Source organism: Stegostoma tigrinum, chromosome 7, assembly GCF_030684315.1.
Source record: "Stegostoma tigrinum isolate sSteTig4 chromosome 7, sSteTig4.hap1, whole genome shotgun sequence".
NCBI classification, from domain to species: domain Eukaryota; kingdom Metazoa; phylum Chordata; class Chondrichthyes; order Orectolobiformes; family Stegostomatidae; genus Stegostoma; species Stegostoma tigrinum.
Window position 1 is genome coordinate 22371580 of NC_081360.1, and position 20571 is coordinate 22392150.

At 45.3% G+C, this 20571-nt stretch overlaps 1 long non-coding RNA gene across 1 annotated transcript in view; it reads right to left on the reverse strand.

The window, feature by feature from the left end:
* Positions 1–2021: 2021 nt before the first annotated feature.
* The window catches only part of LOC125454190 (uncharacterized), a 45808-nt gene continuing 27258 nt past the window's right edge, over positions 2022–20571 (reverse strand). The window contains exons 2-3 of the long non-coding RNA XR_007247947.2: positions 2323–2454; positions 2022–2129 (exon numbers count right to left, since the gene is read on the reverse strand). This is a non-coding gene — a long non-coding RNA (uncharacterized LOC125454190). The remainder of the gene's footprint in view (positions 2130–2322; positions 2455–20571) is intronic.

Consider the following 20571-nt stretch of genomic DNA (forward strand, 5'->3'; position numbering starts at 1 on the left):
TAGGAAAACAAGAATGGCGGACTATTATTTAAATGTTGATAGAAAAGGAACTGTTGATGTACACAGGGTCTTGTGTGCTCTTGTAGACTGGTCACTGAAGACAAGCATGCAGATACGACAAAATGTTAGGAAGGCAAGTGCTATTTTGACCTCCATCGCAGAAGAGTTTGAATACAGAACAAGGATGTTTTATTGCAGAGATTACTACCAAGATTCTAAGCCATCACTTATTTTGTAGCTCCTTATGTTGGCATAGAGTCATAGAGATGTACAGCATGGAAACAGACCCTTTGGTCCCACTCATCCATGCCAACCGGATATCTTAAATCAACATAGTCTCATTTGCCAGCATTTGTCCCATATCACTCTAAACCTTTCCTATTCATGTACCCATCCAGATGCCTTTTAAATGTTCTAACTGTACCAGCCTCCACCACTTTCTCTGGCAGCTCATTCCATACATGCACCACCCTCTGCGTGAAAACCTTGCTCCTTAGGTCCCTTATAAATCTTCTCCCTCTCACCTTAAACCTATTCACTCAAGTTTTGGACTCCCCCACCCCAGGGAAAAGACCTTGCCTATTTACCCTATCTATGCCTCCACCCCCCGGCCCCGCCACGATTATATAAACCTCTAAAAAGTCAACCCTCAGCCTCCAACACCCCAGGGAATGCAGCGCCGACCTATTCAGCCTCCCCCTATAGCTCAAACTCTCCAACCCTGGCGACATCCTTGTCAATCTTTTCTGAACCCTTACAACTTTCACAATATCCTTCCGAAAGCAGGGAGACCAGAATTGCGTGCAAAACACACCATAAGTGGCCAAACCAAAGTCCCGTACAGCCACAACATGTCCTCCCAACTCCAATATTCCATGTAGTGACCAATAAAGGCGAGCATACCAAATGCCTTCTTCACTATCCTGTCTACCTGTGACTCCATTTTCAGGGAAATGTGAACCTGCACTCCAAGGTCTTTGTTCAGCAACACTCCCAGGACCTTACCATTAAATGTATAAGGCCTGCGCTGATTTGCCTTTCCGAAATGCAGCACCCCATATTTATCTAAATTAAACTCCGTCTGCCACTTCTCGGCGTATTGGCCCATCTGATCAAGATCCTGTTGTACTCTGCAGTAACCTTCCTTGCTGACCACTGCACCTCCAATTTCAATGTCGTCTGCAAACTTACCACCCAAACCTGTATTTGTAGGATGTCATCTCTTCATCTATTTTGTTGGTACTGATATCGACCATAACATTTGATTGCTCTTCCTTCACTTTCAGGATGTCCTATAGCCACTCCGTGATTTCTTGATCCTGGCACCAGGGAGGCAAGGTACTATCCTGATGTCACAACTGCGGCCACGGTTTATATGTTCCCCTTATCATAGAGTCCCCGAGCATTATTTGCTCTCATGCACTTTTTTTTCAACTGTTTCCCCCGGAGCAACTCAACACCAACGCATGCCACTGAGCCACTCCCTGTGCCAAAGATGTTCCCCACTCAGTGCTAGTATCCGTAAAGGAAAATCTGTCAGAGAGGAGGTGGCCCCAATGGATTCCTGCACTGCCTGCCTGGAGATTTTACAATGCCTGGCAGTCACTCGTTCCCTTTCTGCCTGTGCACTCTTTACTGCGATGTGACCACTCCACCGTCTGCGCTATCCATGAAGACCCCGGCCTTATAGTTACTCCAGCCGCTGCTCCAGATCCAAGGTTTTCAGTAGCTGCACCTGGATAACTTCCTGTAAATATGGTGACTCCGGAGACAGGATGTTTCCCTGATTTCCCAGATTGTGCAGGAGGAGCATTTCACCAGGTCAAGCCACCCTGCCGCAACTTAGACTTCAATGATTATTTTCCATTTATTTCATCTAGTTTAAAGAATATTAATTATATACCAGGGACCTTGCCTTATTTATTATACTTTAAACATTTTTAACCTGAAGACCAATTTTCACATTAAAGACTGGGCAGTGGAAATAGTCAGCTGTCTTACCTGTTAAGGTGTTACACATGTTCTGCAGTGGCTCCTAGTCTCACTTGAAAGCTGATGTTTTCCCTGCATTATTGTTTTTCAGGATTTACTGGTCTTGTGCAGCTTTTTGTCTCCTGCTCTTGTTGAGGCTGACGATAGAGAAAGAAAGAGGATGAAAAGCTCTCTTTGCCTTCTGTCTGAACTCCCTACTCACCAAACTTACAGCGTTACTAGACTTCACCAAGCACTGATAACAGAGCACATAAACTTTATCAATTATTCCACTGGGTCTTCTATCTCTATCCTATCAGTCACTTACGAAACCCAGTGAGCTGTTCTCACCTGCTGTGCTGCAGAAATCTTGATCTGTTTGATTGGACCCGTCGACAAGACTCTCAGGGACTTTCGGTTTAAATTAGCAGCTTCAAGTAAAAGGATAAATTTCAGTCAAGTAGTCCAAGACTTTACAAGAATCTTCGTTACAAAATAGAAAAATAAAGAAAATAGTTACATTAGCTTACAGCTGTTCATAGTATCAGTTAGAAAAATAAGAACTACAGTTAAAAAGATAAACATTATGGTGTTTCGATAAAGAGCCTGCAGTGGGACAATGCAGAATGTTTCCACATGTGGATTGGGCTCAAAACTGCTGACCCCTGGCACCGTCCCCAGTCCAACAACATTCCCCGCTCCACTCTGGGCACGACCAATGCCCCCGCTCCGCTCTGGGAACACTGGGTACCCCAACTCCGCTCCGGGCACATTGGGTATCCCTGCTCCATTCCAGGCACACTGGGTATCCCTGCTCCCCTCGGGGCATACCGGGTATCCCTGCTCCCCTCCGGGCACACCGGGTATCCCTGCTCCCCTCCGGGCACACTGTGTATCCCTTCTCCGTTCCAGACACACTGGGTATCCCAGCTCTGCTCCAGACACACTGGGTATCCCCGCTCCGTTCCAGACACACTGGGTATCCCTGCTCCGTTCCAGGCACAGTGGGTATCCCTGCTCCCTTCTGGGCACACTGGGTATCTCTGCTCCCCTCCAGGCACACTGAGTATCTCTGCTCCCCTCCAGGCACACTGGGTATCCTTGCTCCACTCCGGGCACATTGGGTATCGCTGCTCTGGGCACACTGGGTATCTCTGCTCCCCTCCAGGCGCACTGGGTATCCCTGCTCCGGGCACACTGGGTATCCCTGCTTCCCTCCAGGCACACTGGGTAACCCTGCTCCGCTTCGGGCACACTGGGTATCCCTGCTCCGCTCCGGGCACACTGGGTATCCCTGCTTCCCTCCAGGCACACTGGGTAACCCTGCTCCACTCTGGGCACACTGGGTATCCCTGCTCCGCTCCGGGCACACTGGGTATCCCTGCTCCCCTCCGGGCACACTGGGTATCTCTGCTCCCCTCCAGGCACACTGGGTATCCCTGGTCTGCTCCGGGCACACTGGGTATCTCTGCTCCCCTCGGGGCACACTGGGTATCCCTGCTCCGTTCCAGGCACACTGGGTATCCTCGCTCCGTTCCAGGCACACTGGGTATCCTCGCTCCGCTCTGGGCACACTGGGTATCTTCGCTCCACTCCGGGCACATTGGGTATCCTTGCTCCACTCCGGGTACACTGGGTATCCTTGCTCCGCCCCGGGCACACTGGGTATCCCTGCTCCCCTCTGGGCTGACCGGCCGTACCAGTCCGCTCGGTCCTCCGCATTACATGAAGCTGTAAACGTTTCGCTGTACTCCTGTACTTGAGTACATGTGACAATAAACCTAATTCTAAATTCAAATTCTGAAACTCCCCCTTTCACCAATTCATAATCTTGTCATTCCATAACAAAGCTTATACCTGGAATGGAAGGGTTGATTAATGAGGAAATATTGGACCAGTTATGCTTGTTTCTGCTGGAGTTTAGAAGAGTCAGAGGTGATTTGATTGAAACAGATAAGATCATGCAGGACCTTGACTGGATAGATGTGGTGATGATGTTTCCACCGCTGGGAGAACCTAGAGGTGAGCGTCACTGTTAAAGGACAGGGAACAAGCAAACATTCTTCTGTCAGAGGGTATTGTTTCCTTAATACACTTTTCTATTAAAAGGTGATGAACGCAGAGTCTCTGAATAGCCATATAGTCATACAGCATGCAAATAGACCCTTCAGTCCATCTAGCCCATGCCAACCACAATCCCAAACTAAACTGGTCTCACCTGCCTATGCTTGGCCCATATCCCTGCAAACATTTCTTATTCATATACTTATCGAAATGTCATTCAAACATTGTAACATAGCCGCCTCTACCACTTCCTCTGGGAGTTCATTCCACAGCCAAAACCACTCCTGCATAAAAAGAATTTGCCCCTCATGCTCTTTTTAAATCTTTCTCCTCTCACTTTAAAAATATGACTCCTAGTCTTGAAATCTCCAACCCTAGATAAAAGACACCTGCCGGTCAACTTATAAATCTCCACAAGGTCACCCCTCAACCTCCGACACTCCACCACAAGAAAGCCCCAGCCTATCCAGCCTCTCCCTTTAACTGGATCCTTGAATGAGAGATGCGAATGCGGATTTGACATGATAACCAGGCCAGCCATGACCCATACTGAATGATAGAACAGTCTCGGGGGCTGAATGATCTACTCCTGCTCCTTGTTCATGTGTAAATCTGACATCCATGGTCCTGCCACATTGACCTTCATGTTATCCTGGGATATGATGTGGAGGTGCCGGTGTTGGACTGGGGGTGGGCAGGTCAGAAATCAGAGGACACCAGGTTTCAGTCCAACAGGTTTATTGGAAATCACAAGCTCTTGGAGCACTGCTCCTTTGTCAGGAGAAGTGAGAGGGTAGCACACAGGCACAGAATTTACAGGCAGAGAGATCAACGGGCAGAGATTATACAAATGGTGTGAGTGGATTGTCGACAGACTGAATAATAGCTCACTCCAGGTGATCAAGAGTGTCAGATGGTGTGAGTAAGTACATAACAAGTGAAGGGATGAGCTACAAACCGATTACACGAAGCAGAGAGATAATTACAAAAGATTAAAAATAAGATGGTGCTGGAGACAAACCAACTGGCTGGAAGAACGTGCCAGTTATAAGAGTTGCATGCTGAGGGTCTAGCTAAAATAACAAGTAATCCAAAACTGTACAAAGTAATTTAGGTAGAGAGATGATAACAAGTTATCGAAGTGATGGTGTCAAAACAGGACAGTAAGGAAGATTTTACAGATATGGAGCAGTGTGTTGGGGTCATATGTAGTGCAACATGAACCTAAGATCATAGGTCAGGCCATCTTCACTTGGCTATCAGTTTGTGCTTGGCAATTCTGCATTGTTGTGTATCTCGATGGCCACCTTGGAACACGCTTGCCCAAAGATAGGAGGCTGAATGTTCTTGACTGATTGGGAGGGAACATTTCTCTGTCTGGTGATTATTGTACGATCTCCATTCAATCGTTATTGTGGCATCTGCATGGTCTAGCCAATGTATATGCCTTGGGGCATCCTTGCCTGCAACATATGAGATAGACAACATTGGCTGAGTCACGTGAGTACCTGCCATGTACGCGGTGGGTGGTATTTCCATGTGCGATGGTAGTGTCCATATTTATGATCTAACATATGTCTTGCAGAAGTTTTTTTTTCATTTGTTCATGGGATGAGGGCATCACTGGTTAGGCAGCATTTATTGCCCATCCTTAATTGCCCAGAGGGCATTTAAGAGTCAACCACATTGCTGTGGGTCTGGAGCCACATGTAGGCCAGACCAGGTAAGGATGGCAGCTCTCTTCCCTAAAGGACATTAGTGAACCAGATGGGTTTTTCCAACAATCAACATGGTCATCATTTGACTCTAATTCCTGATATTTATTGAATTCAAATTCCACCATCTGCCATGGTGGGATATAAACCAGGGTCTCCAGAATGTTCTCTGGGTCTCTGGATTAACAGTTCAGGGATAATACCACTAGGCCATTACCTCCCCGAGGTTACCACAGCAGAGATGTGTGATGTTGTAGTTTATGTTGCCCTGAAGGATGGGTAGTTTGCTGCGAATGACGGTCTGTTTTAGATTTGGCTGTTGTTTGAAGGTGAGAAGTGGAGGCGTAAGGATGATCTTGGCGAGATGTCTGTCATCATTCATGACATGTTGAAGGCTGTGAAGAACATTGGTGTAGTTCTTCCACGCTGGGGAAGTACTGGACGATGAAGGATACACTATCGGGTGTACCCTGTGTCTGCCTTCTCAGGAGGTCGTTGTGGTGTTCCTCCCCATTAGGGAACACTTGAGCTGTCAAGGGCATTCAGCCTCCGATCTTCGGGTAAGCATCCTCCAAGGTGGCCTTTGAGATACACAACAACGCAGGATTGACGAACAGAATCTAATAGCCAAGTTCCGTACCTATGAAGATGGCCTGAACCGTGATCCTGGGTTCATGTCGCACTGCATGTGACCCTACCATTACTGTTCTGTATCTATCAAATCTTCCTCACTTCCTGTTTTGACACTATCACCTTGGTAAGTCCCTTCACATGACAAAGCAGCAACACTCTGGAAGCTTATGATTTCAAATAAACATGTTGGGCTATGACTTCTGACCTGACCCTGAATGCATAAATTAAACTGACAACGGGGTCGATCGCATGGGTTTTATTGGGAAAGGATTATCAAGCATTACATGAGAATCAAAGAATTATCACAACAGAAGGTAGTAGCAAGCTCAATATCCTAAACCCTAAAACAGTGACTTCCCTAAACACCAGTAATAAACCCCCAAATACCCTAAACCGACACCCGTAACGTAAACTAATGCCAGCACCAATATCTCTAAACAAAGCGGTTTTAGCGAGAGCAGTGATAGAGCAAATAACATGATAAAAATGATAGACATGAGGCCCAGCCTGGTCCCAGTGTCTATCCAATGATGTCATAGAGATATACAGCACAGAAACAGACCCTTCAGTTCAACTCATCCATGCTGACCCGAAATCCCAAATTAATCTAGTCCCATTTGCCCCATATCCCTCTAAACCCTTCCTATTCATGTACTCATGCAGATGCCTTTTAAATGTCATTATGACAGCCTCCACCACTTCCTCGGGCAGTTACATTATTTTTAGTGAGCTATTCTGCCAGCTGGATCCAGAATCATTGGAACTTAAACAATGCAGAAAAATCATCTCCAGAAGTTACTTCTTCAGAAATGGGCAGGGGGAAGGGATCTGGGAAATCAATAGGTGGAGGAGGGGAGGGGCAGATAAGTGGGAGAAAAGATCGACATGTTGTGTCAGGTCAAGGAGTCGGGTAGGGAGGGTTGGTCATGGGATGAGGCCAAGGACGGGGAGATTTCAAAACTGGTGAATTCTATGTTCAGGCCATCGGGCTGTAAGCTCCCATGGTGGAATATGAGGCATTGCTCCTCCAGTTTGTGGGTGGTGTCATTGTGACACTGGAGGAGGCCCAGGATGGACATGTCAACCAGGGAGTGGGAGGGGGAGTTGAAATGTTTGGTGACTGGAAGGTGTTGTTGATTACTGCATACGGAGAGCAGGTGCTCCACGAAACGGTCTCTGAGTCTATGCTTGCTCTCACCGATGTAGAAGAGGCCACATCGGGAGCAAGAGATACAGTAGACCAAGTTGGAGGATGTACAGGTGAATCCCTGTCAGGTAAGGAAAATTTGCTTTGGGCCTTGGATGTAGGTGAGAGAGGAGGTGTAGAGGCAGGTGTAGCACCTCCTGTGGTTGCAGGGAAAGGTCCTGGGGGTGGTGGGGTTAGTGGGGAGTGTGGAGCGGACAAGGGAGTCACAGAGTGAGCAGTCCCTATAAAAGGCAGATGGGGTGAGGAGGGAAATATCTCTTTGGTGGTGGGGTCGGATTGTAGGTGGCGGAAGTGGCGGAGAATGTTATGCTGGATGCGGAGGTTGGTGGGGTGGTATGTGAGGACAAGGGGGATTCTGTCTTTATTTTTGTTGGGGCAGGGGATTTGAGGGCAAAAGCATGAGAAAAGCAAGAGATGCGGGTGAGGGCATTTTGATCACCGGAGTGGGGATGTCTTGGTCCTTGAAATAGGAATCTATCTGGGATGTGCGGGAGTGGAACGCTCCATTTTGGGAGCAGATGGGGCAGAGGCGGAGGAATTGGGAGTAGGGGATTGCATTCTTGCAGGAAGGTGGGTGAGAGGAGCTGTAGCCCAGGTAGCTGTGGGAGTCGGTGGGCTTGAAATAGATGTCTGTCTTGAGGCGGTCACCAGGCGGAGATGGAGAGGGAGGTACCGGAGACTCTCCAGGTGAATTTGAGGTTGAGGTGAAAGGTGTTAGTAAGGTAAAGCGGAGGTGAGGGATGGTGCTGGTGTAACAGTAGAAATGGGACTATTCCATGTATCTTACAAAGAGGCAGGCATAGCTTGAACCCATGCAGATGCCCATGGGTCTGTCGCCTGTAGGAAGTGTGAGGAGTTAAAGGAGAAGTTGCTCAGGGTGAGGACAAGTTTGGTTAAGCAGATGAGGGTGTTGGTGGAGGGGGACAGATTGGGCCTGTGGGAGAGGAAGAAGCAGAGGGCTTTTAGACCATCTGCATGGGGCACCCCTCACCTCTTCTTCTAGTGCATCTGCCTCTTGCTGCCATGAAGAGCTTGTACAGTTCATCAACTTTACTAACACTTTTCACCCCAACCTCAACTTCACCTGGACCATCTGTGATACCTCCCTCCCTGACCCAAAATGTCAACTTTCCTGCTCCTCTGATGCTGCCTGGGCCTGCTGTGTTCCTTCAGCTCCAAACTGTGTTATCTCTGACTCCAGCATTGGCAGTTCTTACTGTCTCCAGAAGACACTCCAAGCCCTATATGAGAATAAGGAAGTGTAAGATCAGGGCCATATCAACTAATATACTGGATAGTCATCTTCAAATTCTGCAAAAGAATGATATTTATGTACACTGTGACTGTAAGTACAGAAATAAATGACAGAAAGGGAGATGATAGCAACCAAAGAGCCACCCAGACCATGGCATATTCACACACAATCAAAAATGGTCGCACATGGTTGCAAACTGCCACTCAATGTTCTTTTTAATCTAAGAGGTAAAAGATTAGAGAGCCACAGCAAACATTTTGGCAGTATCAGATCTGTCACTGGGGTAGTCACTTAGCTCAGTTGGCTGGATGGTTGGTTTTGCGGTACAGAGTGACGCCAACAGTGCAGGTTCAATCCTTGTACTGGCTGCAGTCGCCACAAAGGTCCAACATTCTCAGGCTCTCCCCTCACCTGAGTGTGGTTATCCTCAATTTAAACTCACCACCAGTCATCTGTCTTATGATAGAGCAGCCCGATAGTCCTCTGGGTCAATGGTGACATTACCATTGCTTCGCCTATCAGTTCCACTCAAGAGATTCCTGAAGGAATAGAGACGCAGGATCTGTACAATGACCAGTGTTGACGGGTGATGTGCAGTACTCTCCAAACCATTTGCTGAATACAACAAAAAGTGTTGATTCAGGACATTGATGGAAATGGTTACATCTGTTCCTTTGTTTCATTCTCATTTAAGACATGGCTAATTCACTGCTTCTGTAATTGTGGGCATCTTGCCCACTCATCGGTAAATTATTTGGCCGGCACTATGCTATCAGCGATCTTCAGTGGTCTCGCAAAGCCTTTTGAGCTCGTTCAAATTGAAATTGTACAAGAAATGCCGGATGATATGAAAGACTCATCTGCTTCTCATAAACCTGCCTCCAAAATTAATGTTTTAATCAAAGAACTGTCCACAGAATCGGAAACTTAATTTATAAATGATGTTGGAGCATTAGGCTGAAAAGGGAAATTTATTTGATGTGGGAGATGATGTAAAGCGATCAGAATTAAAAATGCAGAAGGAGGATGAGCCAGACAGAGTCGTACAGTACAGAAACAAACCCTTTGGTCCAACCCATCCAAGCTGACTGTAATCCCAAACAAAACTAGTTGCACCTGCCTATGCTTGGCCTGTATCCCTCCAAAGAATTTTTTTTTATTCGTGGACTTATCCAAATGTCTTTTGAACATTGTAACTCACATCCACCACTTCCTCAGGAAGCTCATTCCACACACAAACCACTCTCTGTGTAAAAAAAAGTTGTCCCTCATGTCTTTTCTAAATCTTTCTCATCTCACCTTAAAAATGTGCCCCCAGTCTCGAAATCCCCCACCCTAGGGAAAAGACACCCGCCATTCACCTCATGTAGATCCCTCATTATTTCATAAAGTCATTTCTCAACTACCTACGCACCAGTGAAAAAAGTCCCAGCCTATCCAGCCTCTCCCCAGAATTCAAACCCTCCATTCCCGGCAACATCCTGGTAAATCTCCCTTGAACCCTCTCCAGATGAATGATATCCTTCCTATGACGAGGTAAAAAAGCTGGCAATCATATCTAAAGCTATGTGGAGCAAGTGGGAAAACGTGCTTCAAAATAGAATGGAAACACTGAGGCCAATGCTGACACACCAGAGAGCTGCCAGGAACCAATGTTACCTGCAACAGAACTGAAAACAACCAAGAAATCATTCTTTAGGGAACAAAATTTATAGAATTATAGCATCCATGCAATGCAGGAAGAAGACGTTCAGCCCATCGTGTCTGCACTAACCCTCCAAAGAGCATCCCACCCAGACCCACACCCTCCAACCCATTCCCATAACCCAACATAGGGTTTTTACCATGGCAAACCCACCTCACCTGCACATCTCGGGACGCTGATGGGCAATTTTTTTACCGTGGTCGATCCAGCTAACCTGATTTCGATTGTTTGAATACACTGCGGGCAAAGAGACCAAAAGGAAATTTAGGGAAGAAATATTGTGAACTGGATGAAACGGAGCATTAGGCAAACAGGAGGCTGGATGAGCACAGCAGGCCAGGCAGCATCTGGAGGAAAGGAACTGTCAGGGTTTCAGGTATTACCCTTCTTCAGAACTGGATGTGGGGGTAGGGGGAGATGCACATAAGTCAGGTGGGGGGAAGGGGTGGAGGCAGAATACTGGTGATAGGTGGATGCTTATAGTAGGTACGAGCTGGTTGGTTGATTGGAGGGATGAATCCGGTTGGTGGCTCGAAGGAAGGGTCAGAATGTGGAATGGAAGGGAGGAGGCGGGGCTGGACGGGGAGGCAGGGGATGGGTGGGAAGGTTACTTGAAATTAGAGAACTCAATATTGAGTCCTTCAGGCTGTAGGGTGCCCAGGCGGAAGATGAGGTGTTGTTCTTCAAATTTGCGTTCTGAGTCGCTGTGACATTGGAGGAGGCCAAGGACAGACATGTCGGAGGTGGGTGGGGGGAGGGGGTTGAAATGGGCAGTGACCAGGAAATTAGGTTGGCTGTTACAGGCTAGGTGGAGATGCTCAGCAAAACAGTCACCTAGTCTACATTTAGGCTCACCAACGGAGAAAAGACTACATGGGGACCACCAGATGCAATAGACTAGGTTGGAGGTGAAAGAGGAAAGGAGCAATTACCTTTCTTCTCTAAACTTTGACACAATTTAAGGAAGTTCTTCAAGAAGCTAAAGAAGATTTAACTTACCAGAAAAATGAACTGCTCACACAAAAATAGACCTTGTGAAGGCTGGCTCTCCTGAAAAGGAGACTTAAAACCAGGGAGAAGAACTCAAAGTTAAGAATGAGCCAGATTTGAATGGAAAAGGCAAATTCAGCCATTATGAAGTACAACTTCAATGTTTGATCGTTTGAAACTTCCTTTCCAAGACTCAGAAAATGCTTGAAAGGTTTGAACCACACAGACTCAGATTAAAGCGGGGAGCAGGAGATTAAAAACTGAACAGAGTGTTTCAGAGATAATGGGAACTGCAGATGCTGGAGAATCCAAGATAATAAAATATGAGGCTGGATGAACACAGCAGGCCAAGCAGCATCTCAGGAGCACAAAAGCTGACGTTTCAGGCCTAGACCCTTCATCAGAGGCTGATGAAGGGTCTAGGCCTGAAACGTCAGCTTTTGTGCTCCTAAGATGCTGCTTGGCCTGCTGTGTTCATCCAGCCTCACATTTTATTAGAGTGTTTCAGAGCCTGTTTCAAACAGTGAAAATCATGATAAACCTTGGCTTTAAAGGAGAGCAACAGAAATGCTAAATACTGTGGGTGAGACTTGGGATTTCTCCTTTGATTCCAATTGAAATTGCACAGTATCCTGAAGCCTGATGGATTTTCAGCAGTCAGCAATGCTGTACTTGACAAAGGTAAACGAGACCATTAAATTGCTAAATCATGAATAATACCCCAGCGTCCAAAACAAACAAACTAACACAAATTTTGATAGGCAACATATAAAGTGAAAGAAACAACATACTGGTCTGCACAGGTTACAACCCCGGTGTTCCCCAAAAACCTGGAAATGAAGTGTGAAAGGCTGTTTCCATGAAGTTTGAGGCTGCAGCCTTTTGTACCAAAGATTGTGCATGTTGTCAGCGGAAGCCTTGTGATTTCAGATGCTGCCTTGTCGAAAGTTTAAACAACAAAGGATGGTCAAAATGCCTAAATCCACATGAATGCATAAGCATTTAGAGTCAAACAGTCATAGAGATATGGTAACACACCCTTTGGTCCAACTTGTCCATGCTGATCCCACATCCTATATAAAAGCCAGCATTTGGCACATATCCCTCTAAACCCTTCCTATTCGTGTACCCACCCAGATGCCTCCTAAATGATGTAATTGTACCAGCCTCCACCACTTCCTCTGGCAGCTCATTCTGTAGAAGCACCACTCTCTGCATGAAAAAGTTGCTCTTTGGATCACTTTTATATCTTTTCCATCCAACCTTAAACCCAAACCCTCTAGTTTTGGACTCCGCCACTATAGGGAAAAGACCGTGACTATTTACCCTACCCACGTCCTTCATGATTTTACGAACCTCTATAAGGTCACCCTTCAACCTCTGATGCTTCAGGGACAATAACCCCAACTTATTCAGCGTTTCCCTGTAGCTCAAAACCTCCAACCCTGGCAACATCTTACGACTCTTTTCAGAACCCTTTCAAGCTTCACAACATCCTTCTAAAGGAGGGAGACCAGAGTTGCATGTGATACTCCAGAAGCAGCTGAACCAATGTCCTGAACAGCCACAACATGACCTCCCAAATCCTGCACTCATTGCACTGTCCAATAAAGGCAAGCACACCAAACACCTTCTTCACTATCCTATCTACCTGAAACTTCACTTTCAAGGAACTATGAACCTGCACTCCAAGGTCTTTGTTCAGCAACACTTCCCAAGACCTTACCATTAAATGTATAAGTCCTGCCCTGATTTGCCTTTCCAAAATGCAGTGCTTCACATTTATCTAAATTAAACTCCATTTGCCACTTCTTGGACCATTTCCCCACTTTATCAAGATCCCGTTGTACTCCACCTCAGCTACAATTTTAGTGTCCATCTGCAAACTTATTAACCATCCCTCCAAATCATTTACGTAAATGACAAAAAGCTGTGGACCCAGCGCCGATCTTTGTGGCACACTGTCGGTGACAGGACCCCAGTCTGAAAAGCAACCCTCCACCACCACCCTCTGTCTTCTACCTTTGAGCCAATTCTGCATCCAAATAACTAGTTCTCCCTGTATTCCATGTGATCTAACCCTGCTCACCAGTCCGCTGTGAGGAACCTTGTTGAACCTCTTACTGAAGTCCATATAGATCATGTCCACTGCTGTGCTCAAATCAAACCTCTTCGTTACCTCTTCAAAAAACTCAATCAGGCCAATGAGACATGATTTCCCACGCACAAAACCATGTTGACGATCCCTGAAAAGGGATTGTAAATTATTGCTGTTTGTAAAATAACACTGTGGGTTTATAATGTTGCATGTTTTGTATACACTATGTATCATTGTTACTTGTGTCACATATAACACGCTGGTTATTAAAGTGTTTGTGATGTTGTGAATTTGCTGTATTTAAAACATTGCGAGAAAGAAAACTTTGCCACGGTAAAGTTTTGGAGGAATGGGCCAGGGGTGTGGGGTTATGAGGTGGAGGACAGGGCAATGCTGGTCGGCTGATGCGGATCAGCTCAGTGCCAATAACACAGAGTTCAATCTCCCATCCTGCTGAGACTTACTCCACTGATGAGGGAGACTGCAGTGCTGAGGGTCAGACCAGGCTTCGAGGGTCAGACCAGACTGCAGTGCTGACTTATACATTTAATGGTAAGGTCCTGGGAAGTGTTGAATTTTAGCGTTATTAGCAGATATGGGAAATTTCTGCAAATCCAGCAAGGACATAAATCCAGACATAACAAGGTTCATTTTTCTGAAGAAGGGTCCAGATCCGAAACGTCAGCCTTCCTGTTCCTCTGATGCTGCTTGGCCTGTTGTGTTCATCCAGCTCTACACCTTGTTATCTCAGACTGCAGCATCGGTAGTTCCTGCTTTCTCTGGACATAAAACTGTATGTGGGTGGCTCGGTGGCTCAGTGGTTAGTGCTGTTGCCTCACAGTGCCAGATACCTGGGTTTGATTCCAACTTTGGGCGACTCTCTGTGTGGAGTTTGTACATTCTCCCCGTGTCTGCGCAGGTTTTCTCTGGGTGTTCTGGTTTCCTCCCACAGTCCAAAGATGTGCAGGTTAGGGTGGATTGGCCATGGGAAATTACCCATAGTGTCCAGAGATGTTTCGGTTAGGTGGGTTAGACATAGGAAACGCAGGGGTAAGGGGAATGAGTTAGGTTTGGTTGCTCTTCAGAGGGGCAGTGTGGCCGAATGACCTGTTTCCAAACTGTAGGGATTCTGTGATATCACAAGGGAGCAGAAGTAGGCCATTCAGCCCCTCATGTCTGCTCCACCATTCAATGAGGCCATGACAGATCTGACAGACTTGGAGCTTGAATACACCAAGTTCCATTTTGTGAAAACAGTTTTTACTCAATGTGTTTTCATTTCGAGCGAGCATTTGAAAAGTTGACGATCAAGGTGTAAATACGTCCTTCTTAAAGCCTCTGAATGAAATGCACATTTAAAATAAGAAGAGAACAAAATGGCCTGAATTTGGCAAATGCACAATAAAACAATTTATTTATGTGTTTTGAAATGATGAAGCTGGAATGCCAATGGACCCAATCCATGGGTTGGAGTTCACCTTTAGATTATACGTTCATGTTTAAGTTGCATTACTTCTTTCAGATGGAGTGATTCCGTGCTCAGAGACCCCAGCACCAGTGCATGCGTAGAGCTCCCCACTTTTAACACATGGGAATTGGTTTTTAAAAGCAATAAACAAAGTTTGGGCAATCACATTGAAACAATCAATTTGATTATTTCGGATCCACTTTATTTGCTCTAATAGGACAAGCACTATGACATACTGGAAACAAAATACACACAGCTTGCAGCAAAATTGGACTCTCATGTGTAACAGACAAGGTAAAAAACATCAGCAATGCACTCCTCCATTGCTGAAGAGTCACCTTGGATTTTGCAATGCAGTGTTCCTCGGTACTTTGTACTCAAAATAGCACTATGTGGGGCAACATTGTAATTGTCTCAATGTACTCATGTACTTGAGTACACGAGATAATAAACCTAATTCTAATTTTATTTCCTACATTTTAGCCTTCACCTGGTGGTGACATTTGCAAGAAGTGATAGCTTTCTTTAAATACATGTTCACAAAGCAATGTTTGTCAAACATTTTCTTATCTCTATATGTCATCATGTTTCCTCCTAGTAACATCTTGCTGATAATTTAGAACGTTTCTCCATCCGTGCACAAGCTAAAATTTATCAGTTACTCCCTTAACTGCATTTTCAAATGGTGTTATGGATTGTGCTAAAGGCAGTTTTGTAATTATTTTTTGGCTTTCTGAAATCCTGAGCATCGTCAATGACATAACTCACTTCAAAGAGCATGAAACAAAAATGATCCCAGAAAATAATTAGATCAGAAAAACGAATTGAAACATTTTCGTGACTAGACTGGGATTTTAAAAATCCAGCTAATAATCCCAACTTTGGTTCTTTGTCTAAGTTTTGTTTCTTAATGTTCGAGAACAGAATGAAGTCAATCCAAATTCCCGGTGATACCTGGCAGCCAATCAATGTTACTGAGAGCTGTTCGCCTGTTATCACTTGTAAACTGCTTCACAACATATTGCTGTTGCTAGGGTAACAAAACACTAATGTAAATGCAAGAAAAAAATTTCAGAGCTACAAAGAAGTCAACACATGGAATAAATACCAAGCAAGTTGGGTTATGTCTAGCTAGGAAAACTCAAGTGCACAGTAAGATGGAGTCACTGAGCTCTGAACCTCTGAAAACTGGGAATGAAGATGAATTAAGTCAGTAAATGGAAATTTTCTGGCACCCAAATCTGGAATTCCAGAAGAGTTAAATTGTCAGATAGGAAATTGACGATTCTGAGGAATTTCATGGTTTTAAGTTTATAGGAATCAATTAACAAGGCTGGGAGACTTATTTCAAGTCAGCGCAAGAAGGATGATAGGCATTGTCTAATGCTTGTATGCTAACAGTTTAGTGGCTGATATGAGTCAAAGCGATAACAGGTAAGAAACTAAAACAGAAATTGCTGGAAAAAATGGGCAGCTCTGGCAGCATCTGTGGAGACAAAACAGAGTCACGTTTTAGGTCCAGTGACCTTTCCTCAGAACTGCCAAAGCAGGGTACAATTAGCTTCTTGTCTCTGAATGATGGAAGACCAAAACCATCAAGGTCTTTTCTCTTGGATGTGGGCATTGTTGGTAAGGCCAGGATTTATTGTCCTTAGTCGAATGTTTTGCTGGACTATTTCAGAGGACAGTTAAGAGATAACCACATTTAGTGGGTCTACAGGCATATGAAACCCAGTAAGGATATTTAAGAACAGAACAGGTTTTGGGAAAATCTGGTTGCTGCACACTGATATTAGTATCATTAGATCCAGATTCCTTTATTAACCGAATTTACCCAGCTACTGTAGTGGGAGTTGAACTCACGTTGAGGGACTACTGTTTGATTTAATTTATCGACACATTTATCTTGTTACAAAATATGGGGAAATGTGTTGTGTACTGCCACTGTTGGGTGTCACCTTAAAATACAGAAAAATAACACAAAACATGAAATATAAAGGCAGAAGAATGGAGAAATAGAGCAAGTGTCCAACTTTAGAGTCCTTTTTGTAGGGGTAGTCCATATGGGACATGGGCCCGGTGACCAGGCAGGAGTCCCCTTCGCCACTCTGCCACCATTGGAACAAAAGTTGTCTAGTCCATTAAAACAACCACTACACCATCATGCTCCAAATTTCTGTCAAGCGAGTCCTGTTAGAATTATGGTTGTCAGATGAAGAGTGTATGATTCAATGGTTCGCCTTCATTCACTTAGCATATGAGGAACGATTGACGACTGTGGGACTATACTCGATGGAGGTTAAAAGGTTAAGAGGGGACCTAATTGAAACTTTCAGATACTGAATGGCCTGCACAAAAAAAATGTTGGGAAGATGCTTCCATCGGTAGGACAGTCTAAGACCCAAGGGCACAGCCTTAGAGTAAAGGGAAGACGTTTTAGAATGGTGATAAGGAGAAGCTATTTCAGCCAGAGAGTGGTGAATCTATGGAATTCACTGCCACAGAAGGCTGTGGAGGCCAGGTCATTGAGTATACTTAAGACTGAGATAGATAAGTTCTTGATTGTCACGGGGATCAAGGGTTACAGGGAGAAAGCAGGAGAATGGGGTTGAGGAACTTATCAGCCATGATTGAATGGCAGAGCAGACTTGATGGGCCGAATGGCCTAATTTCTGCACCTACGTCTTATGGATTTGTGGTCTTATTTCCTTTCATTTTGCCTCAACCTTCCTTTGTGTTTCCACAGGTTCCTGCTAAGAGGGCTGTCCTGTCTTTTGAAATGGATCAAAGAGACGAGAAATTTAGTAACCTTTCAACTGCAAACTTTAATTGCCCTGCGCTGACCAGCTGGATTTCAAAAACAGGCCCACCAGAAGTGAAGTGGCAGCATAAGGATCTGCCATAGAATCTTATCTCGAGCCGTGTCGACAGGTACAATGTTCTATGCTTCCATTTGCAAAACATGGCATCCAGGAGTCCATATGTAAGAATTAATCAGAATGAATTTTCAAAGCTTATCTGTCTCTGTGACATGATGTAAGAAGGGAGATGGGAAGAATGAAAAAAGGATGTCATAGAATCCCCTCTGTGTGGGAACAGGCCTTTCAGGCCAACCAGTCCACACCAACCCTCAGAGCATCCTCCACAGACCCAAACCGCTAATCTACACACCCCGAACACCACAGGCAGTTTAACGTGGCCAATCCACCTAGTATGCACATCTTTGGACTGTGGGACGAGACCGGAGCACCCGAAGGAACCCCATATGCACACGGGGAGAATGTGCAAACTCCACACAGACAGTCACCCGAGGGTGGAATCGAACCCATGTCCTTGGCACTGTGAGGCTGCAGTGCTAACCACTGAGCCACCGTGCTTCTGTGTTTTTTTTTAATAAGACTTTTGTTTTTTTTAAATGTGGCTGTTGTAGGCAACACCAAATTCAGTTTTGGAGTTATCAGTGGCTTGAAGCAGGACCACATTGTGGAAGCAGGATTCCAGAGGCAGTAAAACAAAAATGAAATAACGGGGCTTGATTGCTTTCATAATTTGGCATTGAAACCATCTGGCTATGTGCCAACTCTCTGAAAGATTGTTGAGGGGATAATTTTCACCAAGTGGCTGATTATTTGAACAGACACCATCACAGCTGGAGGAAGACAGCAGAGTGTTGTGTGGCTGACAATAGACGGCCTAGACAATTTCAGAACTATTATTGTATGGGGAGGAGATGGTAGGTGAACCTGATGGCATGGTGTATCAGGCCTAGTTTCGTTGTTCCCAGAAGTTGTCCCTGTGGTACCCCATTCTTCAGCTCCTGATGCAGTCCATGAGGATCCCCCGTACTCTTTCAGATCAGTGAGAGCAGATCCTTCACCCAGTCTTGAGATGAAGCCAGCTGGTACCACTGGCATTTCAATTGAGCAAACACCGCATATTGAGGAAGAGAAGGAAGTTTCCATGTTTCAAGCTTTGTGGGCGCTCAGACTGGAGTTTCATTCAGCGGCACGCAGGACATGTATGATTACTTTATCCAAGAGCGCAAAGGAACAGGAAACTCTGAATACGCAGGAATATTCTTCAGGATACTGAAGAAACAACATGATGTTCTACGTTTCTCTGAGAGATGAGAAAATTCTTTGCTTTTCCCTGGTGATTCAGCGACACTGTCAGGTGTGACCATTAACTCCGATGTTCCTCTTATTTCATCTTTTCACCCAGAATGTTCCAGGCACAGTCTGGGCAGCCCTGACTCTGACTCTTCCTGCCAAAGCAGCAAGCTCTGAAGATGTTTGCATTGATGCTTTGCAGTCCTTGAGCAAGTCACTTGAAGGAGTGAATCCAGGTTGTACAGCCTTCCCAGAGGTTAACTAGGCACTGCATACGAGGCAAGAATCTCAAACTGCTGCTCTCCTGCCACTGCAATCGAATGAAGATATTTCCTCGGCTTTTCTGACCTGGTGCAGGTTCACCATTCAGAGATCAATCATTGTCATGGTCCTGTTCTCACTCGAAGGTGTTGTGAAAGAGACAAAGGTAACTGGCATCAGCTGGTCACCTCTTGATGGAGCATCTGCCAAGCTAAATGTCCATAAGACCATAAGACATAGGAGTGGAAATTAGGCCATTCGGCCCATCAAGTCTACTCTGCCATTCAAACATGGCTGATACGTTTCTCAACCCCATTCTCCCGTTTTCTCTCTGTAACCCTCGATCCCCTTGATAATCAAGAACCTACCTATTTCAGTCTTAAATGTACTCAATGTCCTTTAATCATTATGAGCTTTGGGACACCGACATTTGTCCTGTTCTTTTTGTTTTGGTTGCTAAAATTGCAGTTCCAGACCATCCTTCCTGCTGCCATTCTCTTATATCATTTCCGTTGACCAGTTCAGAAGATTTGTGAGATCTCTCTCAGGATTGAAACAGTCAAAAATAGATTTTGTGAGTGCGTGGTGGAGTTGAAAACACATCCAGTTTCAGTGAGATAACAAGGTGTAGAGCTGGATGAACACAGCAGGCCAAGCAGCATCAGAAGAGCAGGAAAGCTGATGTTTCGGGCCTAGGCCTTTCTTGACCCATCTGCAGTTCCTACTATTTCAGTTTCAGCGAGAATGTCTTTAGCTAAATCTTTCTGATAATAATGTAAGGAAAGGACTTTTGTTTGGAAACTGTTTTTTCTGATGAAGGGCCTAGGCCCGAAACATCAGCTTTTGTGCTCCTAAGATGCTGCTTGGCCTGCTGTGTCCATCCAGCCCCACACACTTTGTTATCTGGCATGCATGGTGTGGAAAGGGTGGTTAATGTTGTGATAAGGCTTGATGGCTCTATAGATGGATTCTATTCATAAGCTGGGATGCCACTGTGAATACAGTGGCCATGTGTTAGTGTTCCAGTCAGAACTTAGACCCTGTGCAGTTCAGAAGGTCCTGCTCCATCACTTTAACATCATGTACAATGGAAAA